General features: G+C 39.0%; 1 long non-coding RNA gene across 2 annotated transcripts in view; it reads left to right on the top strand.

Annotated features, from left to right (window-relative positions):
* The window catches only part of LOC310903491, a 58,419-nt gene extending 45,248 nt beyond the window's left edge, over positions 1-13,171 (top strand). Inside the window, exons 4-5 of one of the 2 annotated variants that reach the window (XR_014587588.1) lie at positions 7,192-7,388; positions 10,191-13,171. This is a non-coding gene — a long non-coding RNA (uncharacterized lncRNA). Of the gene's footprint in view, positions 1-7,191; positions 8,045-10,190 lie in introns of those variants that run through there. The other variant, XR_014587589.1, reaches the window with a different exon arrangement.
* Positions 13,172-13,689: the final 518 nt, after the last annotated feature.

Here is a 13,689-nt window from a genome sequence, read left to right as displayed (position 1 = left end):
AGCTCCTATTTATATAAAAAGTATACCATGTTTACTATTTGTGCTCCAAGTGATCATGTAATGAATCAACTTAATTGACAATTCTTTTATGTTACTTTTTATGGTCTTTCAATAATTCACTTAGCTGCTTGCATATCTCTCAAAATACACTGCAGATAGATACAATGCATAAATGCAGCTTCTAGACAAATTTATGGACATCTTGCCATTGCATGAGTGATAGTCAAAAGCTTTACAGTCAGATTTCAGAGCAAAAACAGTGACACAGTGATGCTAGGAGAATATGTTCCCACTCTTATGCATTCTTTGTCCCTAGATCTGCTCAGCAGCCAAAGAAATATCTTCTTCATACCTGAGAAATAATAAAATACTATTAAGGCTTATTACTGCCTTAGCCTTGTGAAACCCATTTTAAGCTTACAGTGTAATTCTGAATAAGATGAACAGGATGAGGGATGCTTTAATTAGTGTATAGATAGTTAAGCTCAATAAGTCTGGTTTCAGTGAAAAGATTGCAATGCAGCAACATGTTTTAGTCACACACAATTATTTATTTATTTATTAAATCAACTTTTACTGATATTTGCTGTGGTTTGACTTTTAAAATCAAAGTGAAATGTCTTCCTTTTTTTTTTTTTTTTTTTTTTTTTTTAATGAACCCAGAGGTAGAATGTAAAACCTCTATGCCTAGCACACAACCATTTATTTTTTAAACTTGACAGAAATAAATATTACAATCAAGTCTATCTTAAGGATCACATCTGAGAACCAATATATCTAAATTTTGCATAGATCCCATCTGAGAACCAATATATCTAATATTTTGCACAGGTTTTGGTTGAGATAAACTTTCATGCCAGAAAACCATTTAAAGACAGGTCTGCTATATTAATATGACTATGACTTGCCAGCTTCATTTTATATGTCTGTTATCATCCTTAAGGATCACAACATTCAAGTCCATTTTTAGTGATGAAAGCAATTTTGTTTTGTTGCTTGGGTGTTAGCATTGTGACTTTACTGCTTGTATGTGTATTGCTTTTCATTTATTTATTTGTTTATTTATCTATTTAGTTAGTTAGTTTTTAAGGATGCCTGGTAGTAATATCTTCTTTATTTAAATCTCTGACACCTTATTTGTCTCACATTGATTTCTTTGCTGGCAAGGAAAGTGAAGGATGCTGCATGAATACCTCTGCACCCACATGCAGCTTCACTTTTACTCCATAAGAAAGCATACATTGTTGGGCTTTGCAGCTACTTATACATTCATTTTACTTTCATTTTCTCCCCTTTTCCCTGTAAGCTTTCCCGTGAATGCTAATAAGATGGCTTCAGATATGTTGTGTGGACAGGATGCTTTTCTCAAATTTCTCCTGGGTGAACAACCACTGTTTCTCATCATGACCCCTGCCTGGTGCAATCAGAATCTAGAATCATTCTGTTCTGCACGTTGATTGAATCCTCACATTCACGGCAGTGCTTGGCCACAAACTCTGCATTGCAATCTGAAGGGTCACTCACTGATGTGCTGAACCCTTCTGCTGGGTCTGCTAAGTGTAATTTATATGTTTCAACTCTTTCTCAGCCTGAATGCTGGAAACGAAAGCCTCAGGAATACCTGACAACTGGTGCTGTGATTCTCAGTGGGAGATTTCTCTGCCATTTAATAATCAAAATTTTGCTCTGGCGGTATATTCATGATGTGAACATATATTCAGGATGTTGTAACATGGAGTGCTTGCTTTTTGTGTATTGAATGTCTGTTCTCATTGTCTTTGTTACTTTATTTCTGAAATATAAGGTATTTAAAACATCACAGTTACCATGTAAAATATACATACATATATTTGAAATCAGTCCAGTTATGAGCATAAAGAGTAAGAAATGACACAACTGAGCTGAAAGGGCAGATCACAAAGCTCCTATCGAGCGTACTGTCACCATTTCTTTTTTTTTTTTTTTCTTCCTTGACCCTATCAATGAAGATTTTTTTCCAATAATTTTGAAGGAAGCAAATCATTTCCCCAAATCATATGTCCCCAAATATGTCTAGCTTTGAGAAAATTATATTTTGCTTAGTAGAACAGTAACTGAAATTAAGCTGAAATTATTGAGGTACAGCATATGGCTTGTTTTACACAAGGGAAAACTAGGTCAATCAATATTATGGCTTCTGGCCATCTACACACCTATAGAAAAAAATCTCATGGAAACCTCTGCAAACCTCATAGAAAAGATCCATAAGCTGCCTTAGTCCTTTCATAACTCCTGTTATAAATCAGTGTAAGAGAAGCCGTGTCCTTGGTGGTTTCTGCAGCATTTTCTCCCTCTGCACAACGGCGTACACTAGAAGCTTCAAACTGTGACTAAAGAGTTGGGACAGGCTGAACCAAAACCCATTCACTTTCATCATAATGTTGTTTTCTTCGCAGGAAATATATTGTTCTGTTTTTGTTGTTGTTGTTATCATTTTTATTATTATTATTTTCTCCTTCAGATTATGATTTGATCAGTCTCCGAAATGTGCCCGTTGATGTGGGAAGGGAGCAACATACTCTCCTGGACCTGAGTAGGGCAGGTACTGGGGTATGGGCATGTGACTGACAGAAGCAAAAGTGGAGCCTGCCAGCTGGACCCATCCCTATTTGTTTAGCTTTAAACCAATGACTACTAGAGACTAATCAACAGGATTGTATCTTGAACAAGACTGATGATATGACTGCATAGTCTCTTGCCTGTGCCACGAGTCCCTGGTAAATCTGTGCTGAGGACCGTTTTGAGTTTGCTTTGCTGAGAACTTGTCTAGATGCCAACTACATAGATCAACAACTTGTGGTGCTAACTGTAGATGTATTATGAACATAGCAGAAGAAGTGGACATAACATTTATAATCCGCATAGGTTTTTACTGATGCTTTCTTTTCTGGCATCTCACGTATTAGCCATGCATTGAATTGGACTATTAGTAACTTCAACAACTTTTCTGAGTCCTAGATCTGGACACAATTAAAAATAATAATAATAATAAAAATACAACATGAGTGACAAGATATTAATATTTTTAAAAAAATATGTTTTGTACAAAATATCCTGTGAAACACACATCTTTTATGGGAGAAACTATTTTCAAGTATATCTACACACACATTTAGCTTAGCTCAGAAACAAAGGGACTCTTCATGACTCACTCTTGCTATTATCTTATATATATAAATAAGCATGATTTAGCTCTTTTTTTTTTAATGATTTTCTTTATTCTTTTTTCACTTCATGCTCTTACTGAAGCGTTTTTCTACTAATGCCTCACAAAAAAATATTCCCAATTCATGCAAAGTAATGAAATCTGAGTAGATGGAAACCCTTGCTCTTGAAATCATAAAGCTGTAAATACAGAAACATTGCAAATTTCCCACTTCATCAGACCTTCAGTTTTAAATCAAGGATAGTAACGAGTTTGATTTCTAGAGCAGGTAATTCTGACTATGAAGACGGCATCATAAGTCTCAGATTGATTGGCCTTGAATTTCTCATCACTACATATTGTATGATACTGCACATTTGAGCCATTTGTTTAATCACAGCATTTAAATCCAAAACACAACTATCCTAAAAGGTAAGAAAATTTCAATATCTTTTTGAAAGTTACTTACACCTATACTACCCAGCTGGGGATATAAGGAAAGGTTTAACCAGAGGGAAATGGAATTTGCCATGCAGTGCTTCTGATCCTGCTTTGGAAGAATGGGGTTATGCAGATGAAGGTAGGAGAAATAAGAAAGGAGTGCTGTTTTATGAAGATGTTATCATAAGATAAATACTTGGTAAAGGATGAATAAAGTGCGAGGTCAGCCTTTCCACATATTTCAGTATCAAACCTGGGATTTTTGTTATATCAAGGTATTCTAAAAATGAAGTTATCCTGATGGGTTTTATATCTATTGCTAAGAATCCCACACATAAACATGAAATTCTTATATTTAGAGGCTTATCACAGGAAACTCTCAATGCTGAAACATTCTTTTTCACTGATGCACCACACTAGTCATAAATTCAGTCACTACCTGAATTCAGCCATTAGTCATGGCTCTTTGCTTTTCTTGTTCAGATGAGTTAATAAATTGCATACTTAGGCAGGTTATTTTTCACAAAATAAAACAAAAAATGTGTCCCATCCTTTGCTGAGAGATGCAGTCTGACAATGTCATGAAGGGCAATTATTTTGGTATTGATTCTGAAAAATTCAGATCTGTGCACTTCAAAGGGTTAAACACTTTCTGTCTGTGCAACAGTTAGAGGTATGAAATGTTCGAGTTGCTATAGAAACTGTGCATATTTGATTCAAGTGAAAGAGTAAACAACCTCTTTTTATATCTCAAAGATAAATGAAATTTGGCCCCCGACTTTGTGTGAAGTCATTATAAATACTTCTAAATCACTCCAAAAAGAAAGACTTGCGGGGTGGGGGGGGGGTTGGGGGAGGGAAGTGGAAGAAAAAGAAAAAGAAAAAAAAAATCCTAAAGTAAACCTAAAGTAAACAATAAAACAAGGTTGAGAAATGTCCATAGTGATGTCTCCTCCTGCTCCATGGAAGATCTCGTAGGATCTGGTGAATCTCATAGGATCACGGTGGATCTGGAGCAGGACCCAGCACTTGGCAGGCTGCACCGTACAGCCAGGGCTCCTGCAGCTTGGGGTGATGCTGCCACCGTGGAACTGGGGAAAGATAGTCAGTAAGGAGGTTGTGCAGCAAGCCTTGGCCTCCTGAGCTCATTGGAAAGCCTGTGAGATGCCATGTTGGTTCACTTGCTGTCCAAAGACTTCTGAGACCCTTTCGTCAGGTTTTGGTTTGTGTGTACACACAACAAAAGCAAACAGACAGAAAACGAGAGACAATGCAATCATTCTCAGTATCAATTTTTCCCTTTTATGCAGTGAAGAGGGAAGGGACCACCCTTCAAACTCTCATCCCTCTGCACTTGCAGCCATCCCACGACAGTCATTTCATGGTCAGAGACCATTAGATACTGTTAAGAAATTGGTGGTCAAAACTGTTAGATTTTCTGAGGTGGTCTTTAATTAACAGATATGTCCTATGGGAATAATCTCCCTCCCACATGAAATTTTGACTTTTGTTAAGAAATATTTTTTCCTTTTCAGGTTGAAAAGTTAAAAAGGGGTTGGGGAGGGAAGGAGGGAGGGAGAATATTTTTAAAGTATCTTTTCTCTTTAAGCCTATCTATACACGAACACTGATAACACTGCAGAACCTCCTTAATATTTTTTTGCAGATTACTACGGACAATGTGCTGGACAAATTTCTGCTGAACATGTTAGTCCTCCAACACTTCACGTGCAAGCACTTTGTAACTCTTTGTTTGCCATGCTCTTTGTTCAAGTGCCTGCAGAGCACCCAGCAACATGAGCAATAGCTGCCGTAGGTGTCATCCTTGACCCTTTCTCAAGGGAAAAGAACCCATTCAAGGGAAGGCTTTGTTTCAGGGAGTTAAAGAAACAGCCTTTACAGCAGTAAGTAATCAGGCTTACTGGGCTCTGCCATTCCCGTGGGAGCCCATGGTTGAAATTACCCACCCTTATCCACACAGGTTGCAGGGATGAGAGTCCTTTGGGAAATAACTGCATTTGTTCTGCCTTACTGGCTGGGCTGCAGCAGCCTCTGGGTCTTGGGTAGCGGCAAGAGATGTGTTTTTTCTTTGATGGATAGCTGCCAGAGCAGTGGTGTGAAAGCAGATTGTCTGAAGGAAGGGACAACAACCCTTGTCCAAGAAAAACAACAACAACAGCAACAAAAAGCAACACACATAGGTTCATATGATTTGTTCACATAGGTTTGATTGGCAGACCTTTTATTGCTGGAGGGAGTTGCATGACTTTACTCTTCAATCTGTAGTGCCTGTGTGTGATCTTACATTGACTTTGGGGCTAATTAATGAATCTCAGCTTATTTGGAGGCTGAACTTGGAAGATCTGTTGTAAAGCTGATGGTGTTGTGCCTGATGAAGCAACATAGTTGTGTTATTGATTTCACATGTATTGACAAAAACCATAATGTTGCCAGGTTTATTCTCACAGGCTGTCACAAGTTCAGTCCCTTCACAAATGCCAATTTAAAATGGTGGGAATAAAACATTTTTTTCAACCCCAAACAGATTGTGCTCGAGTTTTATTTCAGCCTTTCCACTGAGTGGCAGAAACATGAAACATCCCTTAGGTACCAATTCAGAATAATTAATTTTTTACATTTTGATTTATATAAGAAACCAAAATATAAACATATTTTCACAGATCTACTGGAATGAAACAGTCCTCTGTGTGGGTAACTAATTGTATTTATTTATTTATTTATTTATTTTATTAGTAATTAAGCCACATATAGGTTTTTACATGGCAAAAATGATCAGTAAGAAGAATTGAATCACAGTCATTTTGCTTTCACATTTTGCAGAGTCTTGTTTGTAAAGAGAATATTAAAAAAAATCTGCTGTACGAATGAGTGCAGAAGTGATACGTGACCTGAAGCGGCAAAAGGGCACCGTATGCATGGCAGCAATGACATATGAACTTGTAGCCAAGCAATGAATTCCACATCCACATTTCTAACACAGTCCTGTTTCAATTATTTTCCATGCAGTAAGTGACACTTACAGGCTCTAAGTTAGAACAAATTGTTTCTTTCCTTTTTTTTCTGCCCTGACACTTTTTGCACCTTCTGCAGAGGAAAAGGAGGTGTCAAACACACATGAAATAAGGTAATGTTGAAGGGACAGGGAAATAAATTGCTTGAGAAGTAAGTGCTTTTCTTGCTCAAATTTCTGTGCTTTTTCAGAGCTTGGTGGCTTTTGCTCCGACATGAGCTCCTTGAGAAGCCCCAGTTTTCCTCCAGTAAAACTCAGCTCAGTGCCATTCGATATACAGCAGGGCTGAAGAACAGGGAAGAGGAGCAAATGGGCAAAAAGTATGGGCCTGTCTGGCTTTTTACCTCTGCACTGCTCCAAGTGCGATGGCTGTGATGTTGTTTTAACTTTGTGATCTTAATGTGGAAACACTCTCCATTGTGAGTGCTGCTGGTAGTTACTTGCAAAAGGCTTCCTATGTATCATTTCAGGCCCCCCATCCATGCAGGTTTCTAACAAATGAAGTCAGTACCTCTTTTTTTTTTTTTTTTTTCAGCCTTCAAGATACACCTGAAGTTTTTAAGAGGAGATCCAGACAATCGGACACTGCTGAGATCGGTGGTTAGCAGAGACACAAGCTGGTGGCCAGCAGAAGCACGGAGAGAAGATGGAGCAGCAGCTGGTTTGGCGTGGTTGGGTTTGGAGGAGACAAGGAGTAGCAGCCAGTGAAGGAGCCTGAGATGAGGCTGACAGGTGGGGGTTAATGGGCTATATGGGAAGGGATAATTTGACCACAGTGTGTGAAGAGAAGGAAACACAGCTCCCAAAAAGCAGCCCCAGGGTAGAAAGATTAGAGGGGAGCACTGGGCTTGGCTTAGCTGAGTTTTATGGCAGTAAATAGGAATTTGGGGTTGGTAAGCCGTCAAACACTGTGAGACTGGTGGCAGGAGGAGGGGGTTATGAAAAGACACCTCCCCACTTGGGCACCTGCCACTGGGATTTAGTTGTAGTGAGGGGCTGTCCTCACCTGTCGTCTTTGCTGCTGCTGAAAAGATGGAAGTGGGGGACTGGTCCTGGTTTATTTTGCAACATCAGCATATTTGTGTGACAGAGATCATTAGCACCTGCAATGCCTTTAAGATCTCAGCAGGCACTGAAAGCAAACTCTCTGGATTTGTTTGAGATCAGCAGATGAAAGTTTCCCAGGAGAGATTTTTCTTTCAGCTAGAATCTATTTTCAAGCTGCTTTTTCACAGCAATCTCGCAACTTCTTCCAAGCTACTTTTATTTTAGCTTGAAAAGCTTTTAGGTGATGATAGCCCTGGTTGAGAAGGAGATAACAGACTTTACAATGGCTTCAGTGATGTTCACTTTCCTTTAAACTGTGCAAGGAGCCCCTGACCATATTCTCTGAGCCCTTGTTAAAAGGCCTGAGGTAGAAAAATATAGCAGGTCTCAAATTTAAGCCTCTGCTTCAGAAGCTTTGATCTTTGATGTATCTACACATATATTGTATTTGCAATGCAAAGATTGTTGATATGAGGAAATTTGTCAAATACAAACACTGGATCCCAGATGAATTTTACTGTGATCACACATAAGAATCAAAAGCTACCTGGAGGTTTTCTCACTCGTTGGGGAAATGGCAGCTCTTGCTGTGCACACACTTATTGCGCATGCTAGATCCCAAAATAAATAGCTCTGGAAACCATAGCTCAGCCACACAATACTGTGCACTGATCCAGACACATATGAAGTGGTGAACGCAGCAGGAACCACTTGAATAAGCACTTTGTCATATATGGCATTTAAAAGCAGAGCCGTATATTTTTACCAGCATTAGTTACTCTTTGCAGAAGGAACATTTCCATTAATTGCATTACAAAAAAAATGTTGAACATTGCCAGGAACTCTCTGTTTTCTGCTCTGTTCATTGTCTCTTTCTGGAGGAGAGGAGGAGTGAGTAAAAGAGGAGATTACCTGTCAGAGCACGGATCTGGAGTGAATGACTTGGATTGTTAAAATGACAGAGTACAGCCATTTCTGCCTGCCAACTGCATTTGGCTTCTGGGTGTCACACTTACTTTTATGGATTTTTAGCTTTGGTTTATTTGCACTGAATTTACTCTTATGGATTTTTACTTTAACTCTCATAGGATGCTGGAAACAAGATGGTAGATTATAGTGTGGGGGGAATAGTCTTGCCATTTGTATTTGTTTAACTGCATAGAGAGCAGATTTGTTTAACTTGCTAGAGAGGAAGAGAAACAGCACCAGCAGTGATTGCAAGAGTTAGTTTTACAGAGAGTAATCACCCCACAATCAGGTTCGTGACTACTTTCCAAAATGTGTATGTGCTAAACATAATCTTTACAGTATTTAATAACTTTGGGATCAATATGAGAAGATATCCATCTCTCTTCCTCCTGAGACACGTGGCAGCGGCTTATTGGTTGGAACAGACTTTTTAACCTCAACTCTGGGCTCTAAAGCCTGTGAGGGATTTAGATACCAAAAAGTCAGGCATGGAAGGACCTGGCTTTTAGGGTCCCGATTCCTAGTGCTGAGCTTCAGTATGATTCACTCTGAGAGTCTGAATGAACCTCATTGCAGATACCAAGGCAATCAGTGTGCTGGGAGGAAAGCCCTGAAGTGGCCATAGGGTGTAGGCTTCAGGCATGCTTTTCCCCATGAGAACACTTTCTTTTACCTTAAAATATGCAGTCAGAGAAGAGGTGGCAATGCTATCCATTCATATTGAGGAGCCTATACTTTTGTCTAATCCTGTACTTGGTATACACCAGAGGTTTCATCTGACATCCATACATTATGTTGTCTATGCTCGAAGTTTGAACTAGCTAAAAAAAAAAAAGAAGACTAGCACAATTTTTATACTTTTATTTTTATTTTTTCCTGTTATGGTGGGCGTGTTTCTCAGTTTTGTAGCTTTGGTTGCCCTAACAAAAAAAGCTGATGGGAGAATCCTCTGTCTGTCTGTCTGTCAGACTGTCTCACCTTCCTCCTCCTGTATCTTCTGAGTCCAGTGGCCAGTTTCAGCCACAGCAAACAGTGGTTAAGAGATCTTTAACACAGTAGCCTTTCTTTAGAGCTCCTTGAAATATGAAAGATATGAGATGTTAGTCTCTTCATTAAGCAGAAGATACAGCATAAGATCAGTCTCTCTCTCCTCTCTCTCTCTCTTTTTTTTTTCTTTTTTTTTTTCTGGATAATGGATAAAAAACCTGAGGGATTAACTCTAGAAATGGCCTTGCTGTTGGAACAATGTCATTTACAGCTTCCTTCTGGCTCAGGTTAGAGCGGTCTACTTCAGGAATACTGATAACGAGCTCCATAAACTTTCTTTATTTCATGGAAAACATGTTACCACAAGCTTTCTGAATTAATGGGAAACAAAAGAAAGGCAACCTCTGACTGTGGTAAAGAGTAGAGGAAATAAAAGAGCTTTCCCTTGTTCTTTTACACTATCAAGTGGCAGAAAATTGCAAACTACTAGAAAAATAACCCTTTTCCTGTGTGTGTACTTATGTCTTCCAGTCTTTTTACTTGGATGTGAGACTCTCCTCCAGCACATCTCTTCCAGAAGGGTTCGTGTGGGCAGCGCATGCCAGTCCTGAGGCCATTGGTTCTGCCTGCAGATTTAGCAGGAGCTTCTTTGAATGCTGCTGCCTTCCAAAGTATGTGTTTTCAACTGTGGGCACTTCTGCCGTCCTGCCAAGACCAGGAACTTCCAAATGAGCAGTCACAGCAAAACAACTTATAATATCAGCTGTTGCAGGAGGTTCCAGTGAGTTGGAACTCTATTTATTATATGCTTGAGAGCCTCATGGAATAGCACAGAGATGTGCGTTAATACATGGGCAGTCAGAAGACAGACAAGGCAGATGCTGCATTAACCACAGCTCATTGGAACTGGAGAACAGCAAGTCCCTCTCCCTGCCTATCTGGGATGGTCAATTTGATAGCCTCTTTATATAATCCCCAGGAAACTTGCTAACATGCAGGCGTGATCTAACTCCTTTTTGAAAAGGCAGGCAGGTAGAGGAGGGCCAGGTGTCTCCCATTAATTTGCTCTAACTAACCCACTCTGTCTCTGCAATCTCAGGTTCGGTGTCTGATCTAACTGACTCACATAGGGGAAATCTGTTCGCGAGCAAGCAACTGAGAACTTTAATCACTGCTGCTCTTCTGCTGGACTGGAGCAGGAAGAAATGAGCCATGAACAAGACTCCAGCCCTCGGGCTCCACCCGCACGTGTGCTCTGGGCTGCAGGTTCTCCAGCACTCTGGCAGCTCAGCCCTGGCAAGGTGGCACAAGCAGGGGGATGACAAGCAGGCAAGGGGCGGTGAGGGAAATGATGCTGCCGAATATGAGCCTGGTTCACTCCTGCACTCTGGGAGAGTCTTCGAAAACCTAATTCTTTCCATTGCTCTAATTTTCACTCTGACTCTATTCACGGCTAGTTCTGTATTAATTATTGTCACTCCAGTATCTATACCTTTGCAAGCCACAGTTCCACTACAGAATTAAGTAACTGTCAGGTCTTCAGCAGATTTGTTTGTATTTTTCCCCAAACCCTGTTGCAAACACAGTACAAATGGCAAAAACAAGGACTTACGATATTCAGTTCCTTGTTCTAGCTAAAATATTTCCCTATACATATTTGTCAATGCTATACTCATTGGATCTTTTTTTTTTTTAAATTATCACCTGTGTTTCTATGAAAACTTGCTTAACCATAAATCTTTGTATGTACACAACGATTAAGATTAGCAGCTTGAGTTTCACCTTCACTGCCTGCAAATTAAAGCTTAAAGGATGAAACCATTTAAATGAAAATAAAATGAATTAGCTACATTTTATTTTAGTTAATTTTTGGAGCACATATGGTATGTTATCTTTTTGTATTATAGATACACCAATTCTGGGTTTGCACATGATGATGAATACTGTTTGGTTTTACCATTTGGTGCCTTATTCTAATAAAAATAATAATAATAATAAAAATCTGTTATTATCCAGTAAGGTCAGTCTGTTGCTGGAGCAGCTTTATATAGGAATAGAGCCTACATTTTCAATTTAACTTGCTATTAGCCTATTACTTGAGCACCTCTTTTTATTTTTATTTTATTTTATTTTTAACTTGGGCACCAGTGGAATCACTTGAGCCTTGCAGCTCTGTCTGAAAATGCATGACTTAATGACCTCTAAATGTCTTTACTTGTTGTTTTTTTGCTTTTTTTAATCAATGTCTTCTTTCTAGTAATGGAAATTTTCAATGTCCATTAACCAGAGATGTAGAGGGGAGATCAGTGACAGTAATGATACTTCTGATCACTTTGTTTGAAGGTAATCTCTGGACAGGGGAAATAACTGACATGTACTGTATGTTTCTCCACTGTGCATCAGATGTGACACCTGCAACCCATCTAAGGAAGTAGCTTGTCATTGCGTATAATTGCTTTTTAATATGATTTAAAGCAATTCATTAGTGGGGTGTTTGAAAAGTCTCTCTAATAAGCGTAAACATTGAAGACTTTCAATTCTTCCTTCCCATTTCCTTCCCCACATCCACTACCAAAATAAAGTGAAATTGCATTAGTCTATTCAGATGGAAGACAAAACAAGGTTTTGTGGAAAATAATTGATGGGAGGAAAATATGAAAAAACAGTTTAAACAAAACCGTCCAATTCATCATTTCATTCGGTTCTGCATAAAGGATTAGCAAGACACTACTATATGCAGAACCAGGGCTGGTCATGAACTAATACATATGAATGGAGGATCAATACTTGTAAAAATAGAGAAAAAGGAAAACACTGGATGGATTGGAGAAAATATCAAGCTGCTTTTCAGATATTTTCTGCTGAACAGCCTTCCAAATTCACCATAAGTCAAACAATTGGTCTGGGGCATGTTTTGCAGATGGATCAACAGCAGCCCATCTTCAGCTGGGCATGTCTGAATCTGCATGACAGATGGTGCAAACACACTGACATGTATTTTCTGGATCAGAAGTTTTGTGTTTTTTTTTTTTATCTTCCATCAGTCTTTTGGCAATGTAGCTCTTGGCAGCAATAGGTGGATGAGGAGTGACAAAGTATCAGAAATAAGTTAGATTCCTTTGTTGAATTGTTGGATTTTTATCAGAGTAGCTGTGAACTGAATTATATCTAATCCTCTTTCTTATTTCTTTGGCAACATGCTGCAATGCTAGGAGCTCATGGAGGAGAAAAATAACCAGGAAAATAAAAAACGTATATATATTTTTGATGTGTCAGTTAATCCACCACGTCATTATTTTGTGTTTCTTGTTCTGTGAAATATGGAGAGACAAGGAAATAACTATTAAAGAAATAAATCAATGAGGACTATTGTGGACTAGTGTTTTTTTCCATTAGACCTTGAAAAGTAGTATTCAAACTGTATTTCTGACACTGATATTGACTCTCATAAAGTTGTAAGGCATTTTTTAAAAATCAGACTCAGAAAACAGTTTGGAATAAGAGACATTTGTGGAAAACACATTGGACTTGTATAAAGGGCAAAGAAATTTTTTCATTTGTATAGAAAGTACATTCACTTCTAACCTGCCTTGGCTGTGTCTACTCTACCTAAGGAGAGCATCTGTAAGCATTTACTTGTCCTCTCTCCAAATGCCTGGAGTGCTGCCTGTGGGTATCCTGCCTGGGGACATGGAGTGGCATGTTGGCACTCCAGACCTGTTCAGACCCATGTGTCTCAGGTGTCCCCGCGAGTTCACACGTCTCAGATATGTTCAATGCTTTCCTGAAAACTTGTCATCTGCCATGGGTATGTTCCTCCAGTTGAGAAATGGCAAAACTGGGGGCCACAATACTTACATAAAATTGGCACTGAATTATACCAAGGAGTTATGTTCAAAATGCACGAATAGAAACCGTTTTTTTTGGCTTTAGTCCGGTCTTCCCTCAACACCTTCCTCCCAGTTCAGGGATTTGTGAACCAGGAATGCAGCATTAAATGATATTGCTAATTATTTCTATTCAAATTCGG

The sequence above is a fragment of the Anser anser genome (genome assembly GCF_964211835.1).
Source record: "Anser anser genome assembly, chromosome: 8".
Taxonomy (NCBI): Eukaryota; Metazoa; Chordata; class Aves; order Anseriformes; family Anatidae; genus Anser; species Anser anser.
The sequence above is the reverse complement of the archived record's forward strand: the minus strand, read 5'-3'. Positions and strand labels throughout refer to the sequence as shown.